This window comes from Rattus norvegicus, chromosome 2 (assembly GCF_021556685.1).
Source record: "Rattus norvegicus strain SHRSP/BbbUtx chromosome 2, alternate assembly SHRSP_T2T, whole genome shotgun sequence".
Lineage (NCBI taxonomy): Eukaryota > Metazoa > Chordata > Mammalia > Rodentia > Muridae > Rattus > Rattus norvegicus.
The window spans coordinates 105,313,547-105,337,467 of record NC_141535.1 but is presented as its reverse complement, the minus strand read 5'-3'; the positions used below and the strand labels follow the sequence as shown (position 1 = coordinate 105,337,467).

Below are 23,921 nucleotides of genomic sequence, written 5' to 3'. Positions count from 1 at the left end.
TTGGACATTGAACTGCCTGAGGATCCAGCTATACCTCTCTTGGGCATATACCCAAAAGATGCCTCAACATATAAAAGAGACACGTGCTCCACTATGTTCATCGCAGCCTTATTTATAATAGCCAGAAAATGGAAAGAACCCAGATGCCCTTCAACAGAGGAATGGATACAGAAAATGTGGTACATCTACACAATGGAATATTACTCAGCTATCAAAAACAACGAGTTTATGAAATTCGTAGGCAAATGGTTGGAACTGGAAAATATCATCCTGAGTGAGCTAACCCAATCACAGAAAGACATACATGGTATGCACTCATTGATAAGTGGCTATTAGCCCAAATGCTTGAATTACCCTAGATCCCTAGAACAAACGAAACTCAAGACGGATGATCAAAATGTGAATGCTTCACTCCTTCTTTAAATGAGGAAAAAGAATACCCTTGGCTGGGAAGGGAGAGGCAAAGATTAAAACAGAGACTGAAGGAACACCCATTCAGAGCCTGCCCCACATGTGGCCCATACATATACAGCCACCCAATTGGACAAGATGGATGAAGCAAAGAAGTGCAGACCGACAGGAGCCGGATGTAGATCGCTCCTGAGAGACACAGCCAGAATACAGCAAATACAGAGGCGAATGCCAGCAGCAAACCACTGAACTGAGAATAGGTCCCCTGTTGAAGGAATCAGAGAAAGAACTGGAAGAGCTTGAAGGGGCTCGAGACCCCAAAAGTACAACAATGTCAAGCAACCAGAGCTTCCAGGGACTAAGCCACTACCTAAATACTATACATGGACTGACCCTGGACTCTGACCCCATAGGTAGCAATGAATATCCTAGTAAGAGCACCAGTGGAAGGGGAAGCCCTGGGTCCTGCTAAGACTGAACCCCCAGTGAACTAGACTATGGGGGGAGGGCGGCAATGGGGGGAGGGTTGGGAGGGGGACACCCATAAGGAATGGGAGGGGGGAGGGGGATGTTTGCCCGGAAACCGGGAAAGGGAATAACACTTGAAATGTATATAAGAAATACTCAAGTTAATAAAAAAAAATAAAAAAAAAAAAGAATGAAGGTCTGGGGTCCAAGTAAGTGATCTATTGATCCCTATCTCTCCTAACTTTAAATGTACTTGGTATGTAGACCTTTCAGGTATCACTGGAAGCTGGGCTTTTCCTTGTCAACCATGATTGACTCAGCAGAAGTATGTACAGACACATTCTGTCTTTAGATATCTAACCTGTTGACAGATACTGCTTATGAGTGTGGCTCCAGAAAAATAAATCCCTCAAACACATGGTTCTCTAGCATCAACTTTGTTGACGATGCAATGTTCAAAGGTCACATCTACTTGGATTTTCTCTCATCTTTCCTTAGCATCAATAACAGCATAATGCAGACAAATAAGCAAAACCTATTAGGAGCTTAAGAAATGGAAGCCAGAATTATTTCCTTTTGAAAATAAACTGGTATAGAAACACCCAACCAGTGGACAGAAGCTGGGGACCCTGTGGTTGAATTTGGGAAGAGCTGAAAGAAGCTGAGGAGGAGGGCAATCCCATAGGAAGACCAGCAGTCTCAACTAACCTGGACCCCCAAGATCTCTAGGAAACTGAGCCACCAACCAGGGAGCACGATCTGATGCCCCCAACACATACAGCAAAGACTGCCTGGTCTGATGTCAGTAAGAGAAGATGTACCTAACCCTCCAGAGACTGGGGAGCTCTGGCGCAGTGGAGGAAAGGATAAGGACATCCTCTTGGAGACCGGGGCAGGTTAGGAGGAATGAAATGAGGAACTGTTGAAGGGAGAGTGGGGAGGAGAATAATGGATGTAAAAAATTAAATGATGATGATGATGATGATGATAATGATAAAATAAACTGGACCCCTTTGTCTCTTCTCTGCTACCTCTTACCCTTTCTTCTTGTTCTCTACCCAGCTTCTGTTCTGTCTTTAGATCAGTTTTATAATCAGATTAAATTATACTCAAATTATTTAATTTGCAATTGCGATTTAGAAGACAATAATTTAAATTTTTTCCATCTGAATATTGTTGACTCCTGAAGCTTAGCTTGCTACTTAAATGTTAGTATGTAGATATGCTCTCTTCACTCACAAACTATGCACAGACCATCCCAGCTTCTTGGTGCAAAGGGGCATTGTTCTTTTTTTTTTTTTTTTTTTAATTAACTTGAGTATTTCTTATTTACATTTCGAGTGTTATTCCCTTTCCCGGTTTACGGGCCAACATCCCCCTAGCCCCTCCCCCTCCCCTTCTTTATGGGTGTTCCCCTCCCCATCCTCCCCCATTGCTGCCCTCCCCCCAACAATCACGTTCACTGGGGGTTCACTCTTAGCAGGACCCAGGGCTTCCCCTTACACTGGTGATCTTACTAGGATATTCAATGCTACCTATGAGGTCAGAGTCCAGGATCAGTCCATGCATAGTCTTTAGGTAGTGGCTTAGTCCCTGGAAGCTCTGGTTGCTTGGCATTGTTGTTCATATGGGATCTCGAGCCCCTTCAAGCTTTCCAGTTCTTTTTCTGATTCCTTCAACGGGGGTCCTATTCTCAGTTCAGTGGTTTGCTGCTGGCATTCGCCTCTGTATTGGCTGTACTCCGGCTGTGTCTCTCAGGAGAGATCTACATCCGGCTCCTGTCTGCCTGCACTTCTTTGCTTCATCCATCTTGTCTAATTGGGTGGCTGTATATGTATGGGCCACATGTGGGGCAGGCTCTGAATGGGTGTTCCTTCTGTGTCTGTTTTAATCTTTGCCTCTCTATTCCCTGCCAAGGGTATTCTTGTTCCCCTTTTAGAGAAGGAGTGAAGCATTCACATTTTGATCATCCCTCTTGAGTTTCATTTGTTCTAGGCATCTAGGGTAATTCAAGCATTTGGGCTAATAGTCACTTATCAATGAGTGCATACCATGTGTGTTTTTCTGTGATTGAGTTACCTCACTCAGGATGATATTTTCCAGTTCCAACCATTTGCCTACGAAGTACTACTACTACTACTACTACTACTACTACTACTACTACTACTACTCCTACTACTACTACTACTACTACTCCTACTACTCCTCCTCCTACTACTACTACTGTTGTTGTTGTTATTGTTATTATTATTATTTTTAACCTGCTGAATCAGATACTGGCTCACAATCTGGACTATGCAGAAACAGAAGAGGACAACCTATGTATGACCATTCTATTTAAAATTTCGTTTCTTTAACTCAGAGAAAAAAAACATATGACCTTCGTGTTAGATGCTGATAAAGCATTTGACAAAATTCAACACCTCTTCATGGCAAAAGCCTTGGAAAGATCAGGAATTCAAGTCCCATATCCAAATATAGTAAAAACAATATACAGCAAACCAGTAGATAACGTCAAACTAGAGAAACTTGAAGAAATCCCACTAAAATCAGGGACTAGACTAGGCTGCCCACTCTCTCTATACCTATTTAATATAGTACTCAAAGTCCTAGCCAGAACAATTAGACAACAAAAGGAGGTCAAGGGGATACAAATTGGAAAGGAAGAAGTCAAAATATCACTATTTGCAGATGATATGATAGTATAATTTAGTAACCCCAAAAATTCTACCAGAGAAGTACTAAGCCTGATAAACAACTTCAGCAAAGTGGCTGGGTATAAAATTAACTCAAACAAATCTGTAGTGTTCCTCTACTCAAAGGATAAACAGGCTGAGAAAGAAATTAGGGAGTTGACAACCTTCACTGTAGTCACAAATAATATAAAATACCTTGGTGGGACTCTAACCAACCAAGTTAAAGATGACAAAAGCAAGTTCTGCATGACAAAAACTTCAAACCTCTGCAAGAGAAATTGAAGGTCTCAGAAGATGTAAAGATCTCCCATGCTCATGGATTGGCAGGATTAATAGAGTAAAAATGGCCATCTAGCCAAAAGCAATCTATAGATTCAGTGCAATTCCTATCAAAATTCCAACTCTATTCTTCATAGAGTTAGAAAGAACAATTTGCAAATTCATTTGGAATAATAAAAACACAAGATAGCAGAAGAGAAAACTATTGTCATCAATAAAATAACTTCTGGGGGGAATCGCGATCCCTGACCTCAAGCAGTGCTACAGAGCAATAGTGATAAAAACTGCATGTTATTGGTACAGAGACAGTGAAGTAGATCAACAGAATAGAATTGAAGACCCAGAAATGAACCCACACACCTATGGTCACTTGATCTTTGACAAAGAAGGTAAAACTATCAAAGGAAAAAGCATTTTCAACAAATATTACTGGTTTAACTGGCAGTCAGCATGTAGAAGAATTGAAATCGATCCATTCTTATTGCCTTGTACATAACTCAAGTCCAAGTGGATCAAGAACACCCATGTAAAACCAGATACACCGAAACTAATAGAAGAAAAAGTCGAGAAGAGCCTCAAACACATGGGCACAGGGACAATTTCCTATACAGAACACCAAATGCTTATGCTCTTAGATCAACAATAGACAAATGGGGTCTCGAAAAATTACAAAGGTTCTATAAGGCAAAGGATACATCAATAGGACAAAATGGCAACCAACAGATTGGGAAAAGATCTTTACCAATCCTACATCTACTAGAAGGCTAATGTCAAATATGTACAAAGATTTCAAGGAGTTAGGCTCTGGAGAACCAAATAACCCTATTAAAAATGGGGTACAGAGCTAAACAAAGAATTCACAAGTGAGGAATCTTCAATGGCCAAAAGGCACCTAAAGAAATGTTCAACATCCTTATTCATGAGGGAAACACAACTCAAAGCGAGCACTTCACTCCACTTCAACCAGTCAAAATGGCTAAAATCAAAAACTCAGGTGACAGCAGATTCTGGCTAGGATGAGGATAAAGAGGAACAGCCCTCCCTTGTTGGTGGGGTTGTAACCTGGTACAGCCACTCTGGGAAGCAGTCTGGCATTTCCTCAGCAAATTGGACATAGTACTACCTAAGGGTCCAGCTATAACACTCTTGGGCATATACTCAAAAGATGGTCCAACATATAACAAGGACATATGTTCCACTATGTTCATATCAGCCTTATTTATAATAGCCAGAGGCCAGAAAGAACACAGATATCCTTCAACAGAGGAATGGATACAGAAATGTGGTACATCTACGCAATGGAGTACTACTCAGCTATCAAAAACAATGACTTCATGAAATTCTTAGACAAATGTTCAGAATTAGAAAATATCATTCTGAGTGAGGTAGCCCAGTCACATGGTGTGCACTCATTGATAAGTGGATATAAACCCAAAAGCTTGGAATACCCATGATGCCTATAATAAACTAAAATCTATATAAATTCGAGAAGGAAGACCAAAGTGTGGATGCTTCAGTCCTTCTTAGAAGGTGGAACAAAATACTCTTTGGTGGGATGGACTTGGGAGGAAGAAAGGAGGGGGACCGGATCAGGTATCCAAGGAGACAGAGATGATATACAGAGGGTCAGGAATTTGAACGGAGGTGTGCAGCAATGAGAGTTGGGGAACTGGTGATAGCCACCAGCTAGACACAGATGCCAGAAAAGCAAGAGGCTTCCAGGATCCAACGGAGATGACAATAGCTGAAATACCTGAAAAAGGGAGGGAGAACCTGCAGAGGTTAGTCATAGCCCCTGGTTGAGGGAAGGGGCCAACCACAAATCTCCAAAATTTTAATCCAGAACTGCTCCTACCCAAATGAAATACAGGGACAAAGAGTGGAGCAGAGACTGAAGGAAAGGCTGCCCAAAGACTGCCCCACCTGGGAATCCAGCCCATATGCAGACACCAAACCCAGACAATAGTGCCAAGAAGTGCTTGCTGACAGGAGCCTGATATAGCTGTCTCCTGAGAGGCTCTAGCAGAGCCTGACCAATACAGATGCGGATGCTTACAGCCAACCAAGGAACTGAGCACAGGGACCCTAATAGAGGAGTTAGGGTAAAGACTGAAGGAGCTGAGGGGGTTTCAACCTCTTAGGAAGAAAAACAATATCAACCAACCATACCCACCAAGAGCTCCCGGGGAATAACCACCACCCAAAGAGTACACATAGAGCCGCTCATGGCTTAGCAGAGGATGGCCTTGTCGAGCATCAGTGGGAGGAGAGGCACTTGGTACTATGGAGGTTTGATTCCCCAGTGTAGGGGAATGCCAGGGCAGGTAAGTGGGAGTGGGTGAGTGGGTCAGGGAGCATCCTCTTGGAAGAAGGGGGAGAGGGAATGGGATAGGAGGTTTTGCAGGGAAAACTGGGAAAGGGGATAACATTTGAAATGTAAATATATTAATATTCAATAACATACATATGTATATATACCATATACATATGGTAAATATAATAAATATAAAACTACTGGTAAATATAATAAATATATAACTATGTAACAGCATAATTTTTAAATAAATAATAAATAAAACTAATTTCTTAAGACAATTATATCACCTTGAGAAATAGAACAACTGTTGAAGTGGTTCAGCAGGTAAAGATTTTTGGGGCCAAACCTCACAATCTGTGTTTTCTTCCCTAAACATCCACATGGTAGGAGAGGATGAACTATTGCATACACACACACACACACACACACACACACACACACACACACACACACACACACACACACACACACAAATTGAGGAGAAAAGGAAGGAACAATGAAGGAAGAAAACTATAAAATCTGTAAAAGGGTCTAATATCAATACACAGCGTCTCTCATTGAACACACTAATGTCTTGGCCTATTGAACAGGGCAAAGGAATGGGACTTCATAGGCAAAAATAATAATAATAAAATTAGTACTTGAAAGTTCAAAGAGCCCATCTACTCTCTAACATTTCTGAGAAACTTCCACTTAATTTTACCATGTATGCCGTGCATGATCCAAACTATTTTCCCATCTTCATTGAAATCTGAATACTTGAGTGACATGGTCTTGGTTTTCAAGTAACACCTCTTGGTTTGACTCAACTCCGTTGGCGAGATTCTCTAACTATAGGTCCAAATGCAATTTTTATGTGTTTATTTTTGGATAGCTTTCTCAAGTTGTTTCCCCAAAGTTTCAGCTAAAACTTGTCTTCCTTTCTCTGTCCATGAGCGTTCACAGATCTTATGCTCCCAGATGAAAAGGGAGAGCTGAAGGGGAGGTCTTTATACCATTTTTTTTGTGAAGGGGAGGCCTCTTCCTCTGCTTTTTGTGCTTTATTCCAAATTCTAGATTTATTCTAAATCTGCATTTAATTCCACCAACCCTTCTTTCTTTGGTTGGAAAAGGGAAAGTTCTTTGCTTTGGAATTAGAAAGAATCCCAAGGGCCTTTGCAATATCTCTCCAGACAAATTTTATTCTGATTTGCTTATTTTTCAGCTTTTTGCTTTTAAGTCAAAATCACGTTGAGAACTTTTCAAGAATTTTAAAAATAACAGACATTTTACCACTAAAAATAATAAGATCCAATAGCCTGGGTTGTGACTGCCAGCACTAAGATCTGAAAATAATCTTGGAGCTTTACTCACATATTAAGCAAAGAGCTAATAAAAGGTCCACCACTGCAAGTTCTCAATGACTTTGCACCATTTGAATTTGACCCCTGCTTAATATATCTCAGTCTTTTTGAAAGAAAATAATGGAATATATTTAATTAATAGCTTTCCTTATCTTGAAAGAAAAGTAAAGTTTTCTCTTTTCAGACTTTCATGAGGCAAATTGAGAAAAGAACAAAGAAAAGTCTGCTAGAGGCTCCGAGATACAAAGGATCCCTTGAAGATGTTATGTGATCTTTTTCCTAGTGCCTAATTTTTCTAAACAGAACATCAGTTTTTAGTAGATTAGTAAGAAAACAAGGAGTGGTATAGGAGGCGCTTACATTTGGACTGGCTCCCTTCCACAGAGTAGCTGTAGGGCTCTTCCATAGTTCTCATAGTATTTTCCCTTTCCAAGTCATCTGACTATTATACCAGAAATACTTGGGTAACCATCTGCTCTTCTTTCCTCTCCTCTTATGTCTTATAAGGCAGAGTTTCTATGCAGGAAGTGTGCAACTCATACTCCAATTGGGCAGTATAAAGAATAATCATTAGCTCATGTGTGCTTTGCAACTTAAAATTGCTCAATGTATTAAACAAAACAAAGAAAAGGAAGCAGAAAAATTAGCAGTGTCAAAAGTAGAGATTAATAGCATTTTTCTTATGCTGTGGTTAGCTAACTGATTCCAAGGGCAATATGATTGTGTTTGAGTTTCCTGTTTAATGTATTTGTAAGAATTTTCTCAGAGTAATTTATAGTGACAAAACATAGCCATGTGGTTTTGCTCTGTGACCTTGGAGGTTGTATAGAATGGAATTATTCTTTAGAAATGTATCCTTTTGTCTTATGAGCTATGTATGCTGTACCAGAAAGGTCAAATTCCTTTCTGTCCAGGATCTTGGTATGATCATGAAAAGCATAAATAGAAAGAGGAAGCAGGTCAGCAACTAAAATTTTACATAAAAGAAAACAGTCGCTCTCTTTGCCCCATCTACTGTGAGAATGGAAACCATTCTCAGCCATCAGACTGGCGACATTCCAGAAAATGTGGACATCACTCTGAAGGGGCGCACAATCATTCTGAAGGGCCCCAGGGGAACTCTGAGGAGGGACTTCAATCACATCAATGTAGAGCTGAGTCTTCTTGGAAAGAAAAAGAAAAGGCTCCGTGTTGACAAGTGGTGGGGTAACAGGAAGGAACTGGCCACCCTCAGAACCATCTGCAGTCATCTTCAGAACCTGATCAAGGGTGTGACACTGGGCTTCCGTTACAAGAAGAGGTCTGTGCATGCTCATGTCCCTGTCAACGTCATTATTCAGGAGAATGGATCTTTGGTTGAAATCCGAAATTTCTTGGGTGAAAAATACATCCGGAGGGTTCGGATGAGGACAGGTGTTGCTTGTTCTGTTTCTCAAGCCCAGAAGAATGAGTTAATCCTTGAAGGAAATGATATTGAACTTATTTCAAATTCAGCTGCTCTGATTCAACAAGCCACAACGGTTAAGAACAAGGGTATCCGGAAGTCTTTGGATGGCATCTATGTTTCTGAGAAGGGAACCGTGCAGCAGCCTGACAAATGAGACCTCACTTTCCTAGCTCCAGAAACAAGATCCTGATCACAAGTACAATTTGACCTCTATGGTGACAATAAAAGACTTATATATTGAAAAAAAGAAGAAAACAGTCAAAATCTTTAGTCAGGAAGACAGTGTCAGGGACTCTGAGGGAGGACCATTCTGGGGATGGTTAGGTGACACTTTTAAGAATTAGAATAGTCTTTGGGTGAAATCATTTGGTTGTCACCTTAGATATGGATTAGATCTTTAAGATTGCGTGGATATCGAATGAGGCAAAAGTCTCTATAGCTGGTTCCCAAAGTCAGGAATCATGACGATTTCCTTTATACTTATCCCAAAGAGTGTGATATCACTAGACTGGTGAAAAGTTTGTTTGATAATTTTTATTATGGAAATGTAAATGGCCTCTATCCAGTTTGGAAATAACCCCAAAGATTATGATGTGCTGTATTAATAAGGTTTCATTTTAGATACAAAGTCACCTTCCATATGTTTATATCCTCTTCTTTAGTTCTCTTTTAAGTGAGCATTGCCTTTTCTTTATGTTAGTTCACACACACACACACCATACACACACACACCATACACACACACACCATACACACACACCATACACACACACATACACACACCATACACACACACATATACATACATATGTGTATGTATATATGGTATGTTTTATGACTCCTTGAGAACTAGACTTTGTGCCACTTCTCTCTCTCTGTGTCTGTCTGTCTCACTCTGTGTGTCTGTCTGTCTGTTTCTCTCTCTTTCTTTCTCTCTCTCTCTCTGTCTCTCTCTCTCTCTCTCTCTCTCTCTCTCTCTCACACACACACATGTAATCAGTCAGGGAAACAATCAGTAATTCATTCAGAGAAACAAAAATTTCATATAAATCTATTTCAGTATCAGCACTATTTCAGGGGCACAGCAAGTCTCATTTAAAATATTGACTTTTCTAACAGTATATTGAGAAATTGCCTTGGGTTCAATGCAAAAGATGGAGGCTCCTCAAGGCAGGCCACGCTTGGAAGTGCAATTAAGAGAACTAGCCAAGCAGCCACCTTTACACAAGGAGACACTGAACAGGATTTTGATTACCAGGATTGGAGCAAGAAAATGCCATGCTATTTAGTTTCCTCTACAACTCGCTCTATAACTAGAGTTAATTCATTTTTAAAAAACAAGTGAATAGCAATATTTTTCACATAATTAACCACTAAGTCCAGCACATACAGCCTTTATATCATTTTGGTTGCTGTTGTTTTTACCCTCAAGGATGTATGTTGTAAAAATACATTTTTAAGCGACCCCACCCCCTTCAGAAGCTCACACTACAAATTATCATGTCTTATTCTCTTTTTCTGGCATCTTTCTCCTTAACCTCCGTGGTGGAGACCTGTTTGGAAACGTGCTTAGTGAACACTAATTCTGCTTCAAAGCAGTGCTTTTCACATGTTTGGAAGAGATGATGGACAATGAATGCATGTGTGAAAGGTGAAAACAACATAAACTATGCTTAGTAAGACATGCCACCTTTACCTCTGTCCCTGTCCTGCCCTTTCAGGCCATTAAAATGTTCTTCCAGAGTATTTATGAAAACCACAGCAACAGCAAATACTACTTAATTGTTCTCTCATGACCACACATAAAATACCAAAGTGCAGGCATTGCTTACCTGGTTGCCATTTACTTAAAATAGATGTACTGCCACTCTTTCCATATTGGTAGATAGAAATGCTCTCTCTCTCTCTCTCTGTGTGTGTGTGTGTGTGTGTGTGTAACACTTGCCAGTCAAGCTCTCTAAGTGCAACCACAAAATTGCATGTTATAAACCCAGACTTTTAAAAAACTCATCTTTGCCGACTTATTACAGTGTGAACATAATGACCCCGCCCTCCCCATTAGTTTATTTGTTTATTCACTTTATATTTTGCTCGTAGCTTCTTGCTCCTCTTTTCCCAGGCCCACTCTCATACCCTCCTCCCCATTTTCCCCTGCCCTTCTTAAATGCTCTGGAAAGAGGATTCAGGGAGTGATGAATTCTGCCTTCTGTGGCATGGGAGACAAGGAAACAAAGACGTCAGAAACATGGTCACAAGTGAACAGGACCTAGAAGTCACAACAGTAATATATTCCAGTCATGTTTTAGTAGAAATGAAAGATAGAACCCACAATTGTTGAAAGAGTTGTGGGCTGAGATCTTTCTCCAGTGTCCTGTTATTTCTCTGCCTAAGGGTATCAGGGTAGTAATTTTAGACTCTGCATGGTGTTTACAGTCTTTAAGTGTTTGTAACCTAATCAAGTCACCAGGTCCACATATCTAAGTGCCTTTAAACTCCTTTCTGGGACCTATCTTTCCTCTTCTGTTGGTGACTGGAGCCTCCTCCAGCTTTTCAGATAACAGGGGGTCACTTAGATTCTGAAAATGAAAGCCAAGAAGCAGTCTTCCCAATCTGAATATAGACACCTCTCTGGTACCCAGCTCCTATCTTCTGGAATGTTTCTGCCAGTTGAGCTCATTTGTATACTTCAAATGCAAACTATTTGTCCCAGTGCAATAGCTTCATCATTGGCTTTTCACATTTCATAAGAGATCGATATTGCCAACTTGGATAACTCCTCCCACTAGGAGTTGCTGTCCATTTATTTTCATTTGTTTATTGACTTTTCAGATTCTCACCTGACTTTTCATCCATGAGATGGTGTGATTATAGATGATAGTTTTCAGTTGTCATCTAACTAATTTTAGAGCCCTCCCCGAGATGTTTTCCTAACATCTCTGCACATTCAAGACTCTGCTTGCCCACACTCCTCAATGGTATGTATACCTCTCTCAAAATGGACTATCAACCAGAATGTCATTCTTTGTTTGTGATCTGCAGTTTACCTTGCTTCTCCTTTTCTTGACATGAGTCTTTTCATCTGAGATCACAATGACACTGAAAGATTAGATTAGAATTTTGTCTGGTTTAAGGAGGGGTGTGACTCTGTGGGGTATACCGTTTTAAAAAATTTCTTGTCTAAAACTTCTCCCCCATCTCAAACTTGGCTAGTTTTGTGACATTATTCTCAACTCAAGGCAAACAGTAGAGCGAACTCAAGCTCAAATGTGAAACATCCCAGCCTTACAATGCCAGCTTTGAGGAAGAGAAAGTCTTGTGCTGCCAAGTGAAGATCAAGGTTAAATTGTTTTGCAAAGATTTGGCAATTTTTCCTTATTGTACCACTTTCTTTGACATGAGCATGGCATAGTGCTTAAATTATACCCATAGTAGAGGGACTATGCCAGTCTCAGTTTCACTGCCTCTTGCTGTGATAACTGACAAAGGCAACTTAAGAGAGGAAGGACTTATTTGACTCACAATTCCAGTTTATTTTCCATTACTGAGAGGAAGTCAGGCAGCATGAATTGGTCACATGTCATCCACAGTCAAGAAGAGAGTCTCATGAATTAATGCATACATACTACTTCTTAGTTCACACTCTTCACATTTAGATTCCCTTTCCTAAGGGATGGCTCTACTCACAGTGGATAGACATCCCCCCTTCAATTAACTTGATTGAGATACTCCCTCTCAGTCGTGCCCACATAATCTAGACTAACCTAATCCAAGATTCACTTTCCAAGTGATTCTAGATTGTCTCAGGTTGACAACACTAGTGAGTACAACTCCTAGTTTCCTCTCTTTGATTTCTTATTCTGTTTGTCATTAGCAGCATGTAATATATGCAGTAGTTCCTAGGAACCCATCAGTGATCTCTTTGAGAACCTTCGATGGATGCCAAAACTTGACACTGTTGAAGAGGATGGCATAAAGTAGCTTGATCTCTGCATGTAATATGAACAATCCTCATTTATGCCTCGAATCATCTCTAGTTTTTTTCTAATGCCTAACATGATAAATACAGCATAAATATTTTCATATTGTGCTTGTTAGTAAAAATGGCAAAATACCAAGGCAAAATGTTAGTGGATATTTAGTGTAGCTGCAATTTTTCTTTGAATATTTCCTAGCTTGTTGGTCCAAACATTAAAGCATCCACAGATAATGGGGTGGTCAACTGTGCCATGCATTTCATCCCCTGACTTGGATGAACTTCTGAGAAGGACAGATTTCCTTCATGAGTGTTTTTCCATATGTTCAGTGCCCTGAGAATGTGTCCTTGGCATGGAATTGTACACTAGATGTTAGTGAGTGTATGAGTTGCTCTATTGCATCATATTTGCTGTCTGCTTATTAAATATTCTTGTTCTTCATTGATGTATACACTGGCTTTGTTTCTTGTATCATGTTCACTTCTTTCAGATATACTGCATCTGTTTCAGTTTTCGGTATTTTGTAGAAATAGCTTAAAAAACATTGCCACACAGAGGCTAACACCATTTTTCAATTTTATGTTTATGAGGTTTAGTGTTTGGGAATAGCAGCTGTTTTGTAAGAGAATAACTCAAGATTTCAAAGCCACAGAAGATCTGTGTGGTGCCTCCACCTGCATTGTTATTCTTCCTGCATCTACACAGCTGTGACAGGAAGAAAACATTGTTTTATTTCTAGATTTAAGGAGTAAAATGTGCATTATTCAGAATATTGCTATGACTCTGAATCTCAACTGGCTTTTCCATGTGTGTATTAAAACATTATGGTCTCTGATACTTTTACCTGCAAAGGAAGATAATACAACATCCTTGCGAGGTCCTCACTAGAGGACTAGATATTACATGTAACAAGCATAACTACCATTTTACCATTATTACTAATCATTATAACATAATCCTCTTTCTTCTGATTTTCCATTCATTACATACAATAATCTTTACTCCAATCTAGAGCACAAATTCAGTGGTTTCTGGCTGGGATTAAATGTTCCACATGTTTGTTCCATCAGTAAGCATTCAGTAAGAATTCAGAACACACCAGAAAGAATGCTGATCACATCAGCACAAACATGAAGTCACAGCAGCCCTGTGCCTTCAGCAGCCTGGCTCATCTCTTCAGCAAATAGGTCACCAACTATTCAGTGAGTGTCATATCTGTTAGAGGAATAAGTAATGTATCTGCACCAGAGTTTAAAAAGAACAGAGAATTCCATTCTAGAGGACAGAAAATGGAGAATGAATGAAGTAAATAATAGCTAACTGTATTATTTTAGAATGGATATGGGGTAGAGAAACTGAGTCAAGTAGAGGAACAGGAACAAGGGTGGTGCTTAGTGAATGCTTTGTTGGACCCAAAGGATTTATAAGTAGGTTTGTCAGGGAAAAAATTCTAGTAGATGTGACATTTGAACACAGATTTAAAGGAAAGAAGACTAAGCTATGTATTTTGTGGAAGAGTATTTGAAAAAGATAGAAAATATAGATAGAGATAAGGAGGAGAGGAGGAAGAACAGTACACTGTGAAGCCAGCATCCCAGGCTGGTGGATTGGGTATGAGGAGATCATGGAATATGATGGAGTCATTGGCAGGATGTGCAGCAGGCCCATTCAGCACAGCATAAAAGCAGAATCAGCTTTTGAGTCATGTCTTTCCTTCCCACTTCAATTGATACTCCAGGCCCAGAAAAATGACAGCCCGTCCTTCTGTGTTCTAGGTCAGGATGCTCTTGGGTGGGGTCTCTGGGACTCTTAAATAGCTGCTGCTTTCTTTCTCTCACATCCAGGATGAGTGCCCACACCTAAAACCATCAGATCTTCTACCCACCTCAGTAAAATGGCATCAGATATAAAACCACAGTTTCTTATCTTTTTTAACTTTATTTTTAATTATGGGTATGTGTGTTAGCCCTGGGGGTATGTAAGTATTCTGGAGTAAGCTCAAAGAAAGGACTCAGGGGCTGAGAAAATGGCTCTGCAGTGAAGTGCTTGCTGTGCAAGTATGAGCATCCAAGTTCAGACCCCACTACTTAGCTACAAACACCATTTACGGAGGAACAAACATATAAGGTCACCACTAGAAAAGTGGTGACAAGAAAACCCATGGCTTCATAAATAATTTACCTAGGGTAATTGGTGAGTTCCTGACAAATGAAAAACCCTGTTTCAAGGCAAAGAAGTATTTCCAAGTTGGAGAGAACCTTAAGAAAGACACATAAAGGTGCCTACACACAAAAAAATTAATCAAAGGAAAAGGAGAAGGGAGTAGTAGTAGTAGAAGGGGGAGGAGGAGGAGGAGGAGGAGGAAGGCAAAACAGTCTAATTAAGTAGAATAAATTAAATCCATTGATTTTAAAATTTGTGTCTGAAGAGTTGTGCTTTGATGCATAATTTCATTTCATTTTTTATGCTGTAGCCATGAAATGATAACCATGTGAGGCAAAGACAAGTTGGATACCTTATGAAAAGCATGTGATATAGTGTACATGTCACCTTAACACACATGTACATACACATGTGCACACACATATATGCACACTCAAACACATATGTAAACACATATAAATATCCTCACACACTTGGGGATATAGATATGCACCCTCACATGCACATACACAAACGTGCACACATGTACATACACACATACACAAATCAAGTGTGAAGAATCCTTAAGGACAAAACAGCAAATAAGTTTGTAGTTACTAAATTTTTCTGTCTGATTTTGATCTCTCTGTTTTCACATGCTGGAATGTGATGAAAACTCTTTACAAACTCCTGGGAGTCCCTCATATTTCATTTCTTGTTGGATAATTTCTCAACTGAATTGGGAGGTTGGCCCTATATGAGGTATTCTGAGCTGTGTCAACGGAAATCTGCTATATAAATACATTTTCCAAGAGGTTTTCTATTTTTGTGCAAAGGAGAGATAGGATACAACTTAATTTTAGGTTATGAGAGCTCTCTGGCATTTTAATGTTTATGAGTTCATCATATTGTGAAATTATTTCCAACTTATATCATCTGTTTGAAGATTTCTAGAAGGAAGGTTTTCTTTGAGTAACAAAAGAAATCTGAGCCTATTGTTTCAGAGTCTGCGACTGTACACAGCAAAAGATAAAACAAAGCAAACCCATAGATCTCCATCTTGTCTGATGAATTATGAGATGCATATCACAGATATGGAAGTCAGTTTATGTCTGTATTATAATAGAAACAATCATGACTATAGTGATGGCATCATACTGTCTCTTCCCTGATGTATCATACATTAGCTGAGAACAAATGCTTGTGAAACGCTATATTTCCAGAAGAACAAGAGAGAGAGAGAGAGAGAGAGAGAGAGAGAGAGACAGACAGACAGACAGACAGACAGAGACAGAGACAGAGACAGAGTCACATAACTTGGTATTTTCTTTTTTTTATACACTAAAGAATAAAATACAAAGAATTTATTGGCAAATTATAATCATTACAGTCAATAGCAAAGATTCATTCATGATTCATATAACAGTATGTTTTTCATCTGTAATTTTTGAGTAGCTAGAATGATTCTCTAAGCCTATAGTAGGGAATTTATTTCTTTTTTTTTTATGAGCTTCTTTTTTTTTTTTTTTATTAACTTGAGTATTTCTTATATACATTTCGAGTGTTATTCCCTTTCCCGGTATCTGGGCAAACATCCCCCTCCCCGCTCCCCTTCTATATGGGTGTTCCCCTCCCAACCCTCCCCCCATTGCCGCCCTCCCCCCATAGTCTAGTTCACTGGGGGTTCAGTCTTAGCAGGACCCAGGGCTTCTCCTTCCACTGGTGCTCTTACTAGGATATTCATTGCTACCTATGAGGTCAGAGTCCAGGGTCAGTCCATGTATAGTCTTTAGGTAGTGGCTTAGTCCCTGGAAGCTCTGGTTGCTTAGCATTGTTGTACTTTTGGGGTCTCGAGCCCCTTCAAGATCTTCCAGTTCTTTCTCTGATTCCTTCAACGGGGGTCCTATTCTCAGTTCAGTGGTTTGCTGCTGGCATTCGCCTCTGTATTTGCTGTATTCTGGCTGTGTCTCTCAGGAGCGATCTACATCCGGCTCCTGTCGGTCTGCACTTCTTTGCTTCATCCATCTTGTCTAATTGGGTGGCTGTATATGTATGGGCCACATGTGGGGCAGGCTCTGAATGGGTGTTCCTTCAGTCTCTGTTTTAATCTTTGCCTCTCTCTTCCCTGCCAAGGGTATTCTTGTTCCCCTTTTAAAGAAGGAGTGAAGCATTCACATTTTGATCATCCGTCTTGAGTTTCATTTGTTCTAGGCATCTAGGGTAATTCAAGCATTTGGGCTAATAGCCACTTATCAATGAGTGCATACCATGTATGACTTTCTGTGATTGGGTTAGCTCACTCAGGATGATATTTTCCAGTTCCAACCATTTGCCTACGAATTTCATAAACTCGTTGTTTTTGATAGCTGAGTAATATTCCATTGTGTAGATGTACCACATTTTCTGTATCCATTCCTCTGTTGAAGGGCATCTGGGTTCTTTCCAGCTTCTGGCTATTATAAATAAGGCTGTGATGAACATAGTGGAGCACGTGTCTTTTTTATATGTTGGGGCATCTTTTGGGTATATGCCCAAGAGAGGTATAGCTGGATCCTTAGGCAGTTCAATGTCCAATTTTCTGAGGAACCTCCAGACTGATTTCCAGAATGGTTTTACCAGTCTGCAATCCCACCAACAATGGAGGAGTGTTCCTCTTTCTCCACATCCTCGCCAGCATCTGCTGTCACCTGAGTTTTTGATCTTAGCCATTCTCACTGGTGTGAGGTGAAATCTCAGGGTTGTTTCGATTTGCATTTCCCTTATGACTAAAGATGATGACATTTCTTTAGGTGTTTCTCAGCCATTCGGCATTCCTCAGCTGTGAATTCTTTGTTTAGCTCTGAACCCCATTTTTTAATAGGGTTATTTGTTTCCCTGCGGTCTAACTTCTTGAGTTCTTTGTATATTTTGGATATAAGGCCTCTATCTGTTGTAGGATTGGTAAAGATCTTATCCCAATCTGTTGGTTGCGGTTTTGTCCTAACCACAGTGTCCTTAGCCTTACAGAAGCTTTGCAGTTTTATGAGATCCCATTTGTCGATTCTTGATCTTAGAGCATAAGCCATTGGTGTTTTGTTTAGGCAATTTTTTCCAGTGCCCATGTGTTCCAGATGCTTCCCTAGTTTTTCTTCTATTAGTTTGAGTGTGTCTGGTTTGATGTGGAGGTCCTTGATCCACTTCGACTTAAGCTTCGTACAGGGTGATAAGCATGGATCCATCTGCATTCTTCTGCATGTTGACCTCCAGTTGAACCAGCACCATTTGCTGAAAAGGCTATCTTTTTTCCATTTGATGGTTTTGGCTCCTTTGTCAAAAATCAAGTGACCATAGGTGTGTGGGTTCATTTCTGGGTCTTCAATTCTATTCCATTGGTCTATCTGTCTGTCTCTGTACCAATACCATGCAGTTTTTATCACTATTGCTCTGTAATACTGCTTGAGTTCAGGGATAGTGATTCCCCCTGAAGTCCTTTTATTGTTGAGGATAGCTTTAGCTATCCTGGTTTTTTGTTATTCCAGATGAATTTTCAAATTGTTCTGTCTAACTCTTTGAAGAATTGGATTGGTATTTTGATGGGGATTGCACTGAATCTGTAGATTGCTTTTGGTAAAATGGCCATTTTTACTATATTAATCCTGCCAATCCATGAGCATGGGAGATCTTTCCATCTTCTGAGGTCTTCTTCAATTTCCTTCTTCAGTGTCTTGAAGTTCTTATTGTACATATCTTTTACTTGCTTGGTTAAAGTCACACCGAGGTACTTTATATTATTTGGGTCTATTATGAAGGGTGTCGTTTTCCCTAATTTCTTTCTCGGCTTGTTTTTCTTTTGTATAGAGGAAGGCAACTGATTTATTTGAGTTAATTTTATACCCAGCCACTTTGCTGAAGTTGTCTATCAGCTTTAGTAGTTCTCTGGTAGAACGTTTGGGATCACTTAAATATACTATCATATCATCTGCAAATAGTGATATTTTGACTTCTTCTTGTCCGATCTGTATCCCCTTGACCTCCTTTTGTTGTCTGATTGCTCTGGCTAGAACTTCAAGAACTATATTGAATAAGTAGGGAGAGAATGGGCAGCCTTGTCTAGTCCCTGATTTTAGTGGGATTGCTTCAAGTTTCTCTCCATTTAGTTTAATGTTAGCAACTGGTTTGCTGTACATGGCTTTTACTATGTTCAGGTATGGGCCTTGAATTCCTATTCTTTCCAGGACTTTTATCATGAAGGGGTGTTGAATTTTGTCAAATGCTTTCGCAGCGTCTAATGAAATGATCATGTGGTTTTGTTCTTTCAGTTTGTTTATATAATGGATCACGTTGATGCTTTTCCGTATATTAAACCATCCCTGCATGCCTGGGATGAAGCCTACTTGGTCATGGTGGATGATTGTTTTGATGTGCTCTTGGATTCGGTTTGCCAGAATTTTGTTGAGTATTTTTGCGTCGATATTCATAAGGGAAATTGGTCTGAAGTTCTCTTTCTTTGTTGTGTCTTTGTGCGGTTTAGGTATAAGAGTAATTGTGGCTTCGTAGAAGGTATTCGGTAGTGATCCATCTGTTTCAATTTTGTGGAATAGTTTGGATAATATTGGTATTAGGTCTTGTATGAAGGTTTGATAGAATTCTGCACTAAACCCGTCTGGACCTGGGCTCTTTTTGGTTGGGAGACCTTTAATGACTGCTTCTATTTCCTTAGGAGTTATGGGGTTGTTTAACTGGTTTATCTGTTCCTGATTTAACTTCGGTACCTGGTATCTGTCTAGGAAATTTTCCATTTCCTGAAGATTTTCAAGTTTTGTTGAATATAGGTTTTTATAGTAAGATCTGATGATTTTTTGAATTTCCTCTGAATCTGTTGTTATGTCTCCTTTTTCATTTCTGATTTTGTTAATTTGAACACACTCTCTGTGTCCTCTCGTTAGTCTGGCTAAGGGTTTATCTATCTTGTTGATTTTCTTAAAGAACCAGCTTTTGGTTCTGTTGATTCTTTCTATGCTCCTTTTTGTTTCTACTTGGTTGATTTCAGCTCTGAGTTTGATTATTTCCTGCCTTCTACTCCTCCTGGGTGTATTTGCTTCTTTTTGTTCTAGAGCTTTTAGGTGTGCTGTCAAGCTGCTGACATATGCTCTTTCCTGTTTCTTTCTGCAGGCACTCAGCGCTATGAGTTTTCCTCTTAGCACAGCTTTCATTGTGTCCCATAAGTTTGAGTATGTTGTATCTTCATTTTCATTAAATTCTAAAAAGTTTTTAATTTCTTTCTTTATTTCTTCCTTGACCAGGTTATCATTGAGTAGAGCATTGTTCAATTTCCACGTATATGTGGGCATTCTTCCCTTATTGTTATTGAAGACCAGTTTTAGGCCGTGGTGGTCCGATAGCACGCATGGGATTATTTCTATCTTTCTGTACCTGTTGAGGCCCGTTTTTTGACCAATTATATGGTCAATTTTGGAGAAAGTACCATGAGGAGCTGAGAAGAAGGTATATCCTTTTGCTTTAGGATAGAATGTTCTATAAATATCCGTTAAGTCCATTTGGCTCATGACTTCTCTTACTCTGTCTACATCTCTGTTTAATTTCTGTTTCCATGATCTGTCCATTGATGAGAGTGGGGTGTTGAAATCTCCCACTATTATTATGTGAGGTGCAATGTGTGTTTTGAGCTTCAGTAAGGTTTCTTTTACATATGTAGGTGCCCTTGTATTTGGGGCATAGATATTTAGGATTGAGAGTTCATCTTGGTGGATTTTTCCTTTGATGAATATGAAGTGTCCTTCCTTATCTTTTTTGATGACTTTTAGTTGAAAATTGATTTTATTTGATATTAGAATGGCTACTCCAGCTTGCTTCTTCTGACCATTTGCTTGGAAAATTGTTTTCCAGCCTTTCACTCTGAGGTAATGTCTGTCTTTGTCTCTGAGGTGTGTTTCCTGTAGGCAGCAGAATGCAGGGTCCTCGTTGCGTATCCAGTTTGTTAATCTATGTCTTTTTATTGGGGAGTTGAGGCCATTGATGTTGAGAGATATTAAGGAATAGTGATTATTGCTTCCTGTTATATTCATATTTGGATGTGAGGTTATGTTTGTGTGCTTTCATTCTCTTTGTTTTGTTGCCAAGATGATTAGTTTCTTGCTTCTTCTAGGGTATAGCTTGCCTCCTTATGTTGGGCTTTACCATTTATTATCCTTTGTAGTGCTGGATTTGTAGAAAGATATTGTGTAAATTTGTTTTTGTCATGGAATATCTTGGTTTCTCCATCTATGTTAATTGAGAGTTTTGCAGGATACAGTAACCTGGGCTGGCATTTGTGTTTTCTTAGGGTCTGTATGACATCAGTCCAGGATCTTCTGGCCTTCATAGTTTCTGGTGAGAAGTCTGGTGTGATTCTGATAGGTCTGCCTTTATATGTTACTTGACCTTTTTCTCTTACTGCTTTTAATATTCTTTCTTTATTTTGTGCGTTTGGTGTTTTGACTATTATGTGACAGGAGGTGTTTCTTTTCTGGTCCAATCTATTTGGAGTTCTGTAGGCTTCTTGTATGCCTATGGGTATCTCTTTTTTTAGGTTAGGGAAGTTTTCTTCTATGATTTTGTTGAAGATATTTACTTTTCCTTTGAGCTGGGAGTCTTCACTCTCTTCTATACCTATTATCCTTAGGTTTGATCTTCTCATTGAGTCCTGGATTTCCTGTATGTTTTGGACCAGTAGCTTTTTCCGCTTTACATTATCTTTGACAGTTGAGTCAATGATTTCTATGGAATCTTCTGCTCCTGAGATTCTCTCTTCCATCTCTTGTATTCTGTTGGTGATGCTTGTATCTACGGCTCCTTGTCTCTTCCTTTGGTTTTCTATATCCAGGGTTGTTTCCATGTGTTCTTTCTTGATTGCTTCTATTTCCATTTTTAATTCCTTCAACTGTTTGCTTGTGTTTTCCTGGAATTCTTTCAGGGATTTTTGCGATTCCTCTCTGTAGGCTTCTACTTGTTCTCTAAGGGAGTTCTTTATGTCTTTCTTGAAGTCCTCCAGCATCATGATCAAATAGGATTTTGAAACTAGTTCTTGCTTTTTTGGTGTGTTTGGACATTCCATGTTTGTTTTGGTGGGAGAATTGGGCTCCGATGATGCCATGTAGTCTTGGTTTCTGTTGCTTGGGTTCCTGCGCTTGCCTCTCGCCATCAGATTATCTCTAGTGTTACTTTGTTCTGCTATTTCTGACAGTGGCTAGACTGTCCTATAAGCCTGTGTGTCAGGAGTGCTGTAGACCTGTTTTCCTCTCTTTCAGTCAGTTATGGGGACAGAGTGTTCTGCTTTCGGGTGTGTAGTTTTTCCTCTCTATGGGTCTTCAGCTGTTCCTGTGGGCCTGTGTCTTGAGTTCACCAGGCGGGGTGCTGCCCAAGGGCTCTCTGCGGGGGCAGCAACCAGGAAGACCTGTGCCGCCCCTTCCGGGAGCTTCAGTGCACCAGGGTTCCAGATGGCCTTTGGTGTTTTCCTCTGGCGTCCGAGATGTATGTACAGAGAGCAGTCTCTTCTGGTTTCCCAGGCTTGTCTGCCTCTCTGAAGGTTCAGCTCTCCCTCCCATGGGATTTGGGTGCAGAGCATTGTTTATCCGGTCTGTTTCCCTCAGGTTCCGGCGGTGTCTCAGGCAGGGGTCCTGCCACTCCTGGGCCCTCCCCCACGGGAGCCCAGAGGCCTTGTACAGTTTCCTCTTGGGCCAGGGATGTGGGCAGGGGTGGGCAGTGTTGGTGGTCTCTTCCGCTCTGCAGCCTCAGGAGTGCCCACCTGACCAGGCGGTGAGGTCTCTTTCCCACAGTGTCTGGGAGCAGAGAGCTGCTGCGGGCCGGGATCCGCGGGTGTGTGACCTCCGGCAAACACAGGATGTGCCTGATCCTAGATGAACTCTGCCTCTGTGTGTCCGGATCTCACCAGGCAGCTCTCTTGCGGCAGACAAGTTGGTCTTAACCTGTGGTCCCAAGTCTCAAGTTTGCTCGCGGGTTGCTGCCCAAGGGCTCTCTGCGGCGGCACAACTTGGTATTTTCTTAAGCCTCAACAATGGCACATATGTCCCAAAGAACTAGTCAAAATGAAATTCATATTGTATAGAGGATTGTCCATCCTGGACATGGAATCATGTTTAATTAAATTCATAAAGATAACATCAACTGTGAAATTATATGCAAAAACTCATATATCAAAATATGTACTCAAGTTACTAATAACAGACAGACAGATTTTACTTTACTATATATAAGAACCCTGCAGCTGTCCCATTACAGATAGTTGTGAACCACGATATGGTTGCTACGATTTGAACTCAGGACCTCTGGAAGAGCAGTCATCACTCTTGACCACTGAATCATCTCTCCAGCCCTCTCAGATTTTATTTTAAAAAGCAATTTTTGAGCTTCTGGGAAGATAACTCCGATGATAACGTCATAACTGGGAAGGTATAAGAACCTGAGTTTGATTTCAAGCATCTACATACAAATTCACGATGTGATGACCCCAGCTTGTAATCCCACTTCTTGGAAGGCAGAGAAAAGCAGCTCCTCCCCCCAAGTGCTAGCTTGCCAGAAAAATTGGTGAGCCCCATGTCCCAGTGTGAGACCATGTCTCAAAAACCGAGGTGGATAACTCCTGAGAAACAAGACCTAAGACTGTCCTTGGGTCTCCACAGGCACATATGTGATAGTCAGACAGACAGACAGACATGCAGAGAGAGATGGGAGGGGGAGACAGAGACAGAGAGAGGCTGGATAAAAACAGAGATAGGGAGACAGAGAGAGAAAGATTTATTTTGCTTAAAAACCAAGATCATTCCAACCATTTACTTGGTGAAATGC

At 40.3% G+C, this 23,921-nt stretch overlaps 1 protein-coding gene and 1 pseudogene across 2 annotated transcripts in view; both read left to right on the top strand.

The window, feature by feature from the left end:
* LOC120100783 (uncharacterized) overlaps positions 1-23,921 on the top strand; it is a 517,117-nt gene that overhangs the window by 351,591 nt on the left and 141,605 nt on the right. The window lies entirely within an intron of this gene.
* On the top strand, positions 8,537-9,115 carry LOC103691519 (60S ribosomal protein L9 pseudogene; annotated as a pseudogene). The gene has a single exon (XR_015677969.1). The product of XR_015677969.1 is annotated as a 60S ribosomal protein L9 pseudogene (transcript).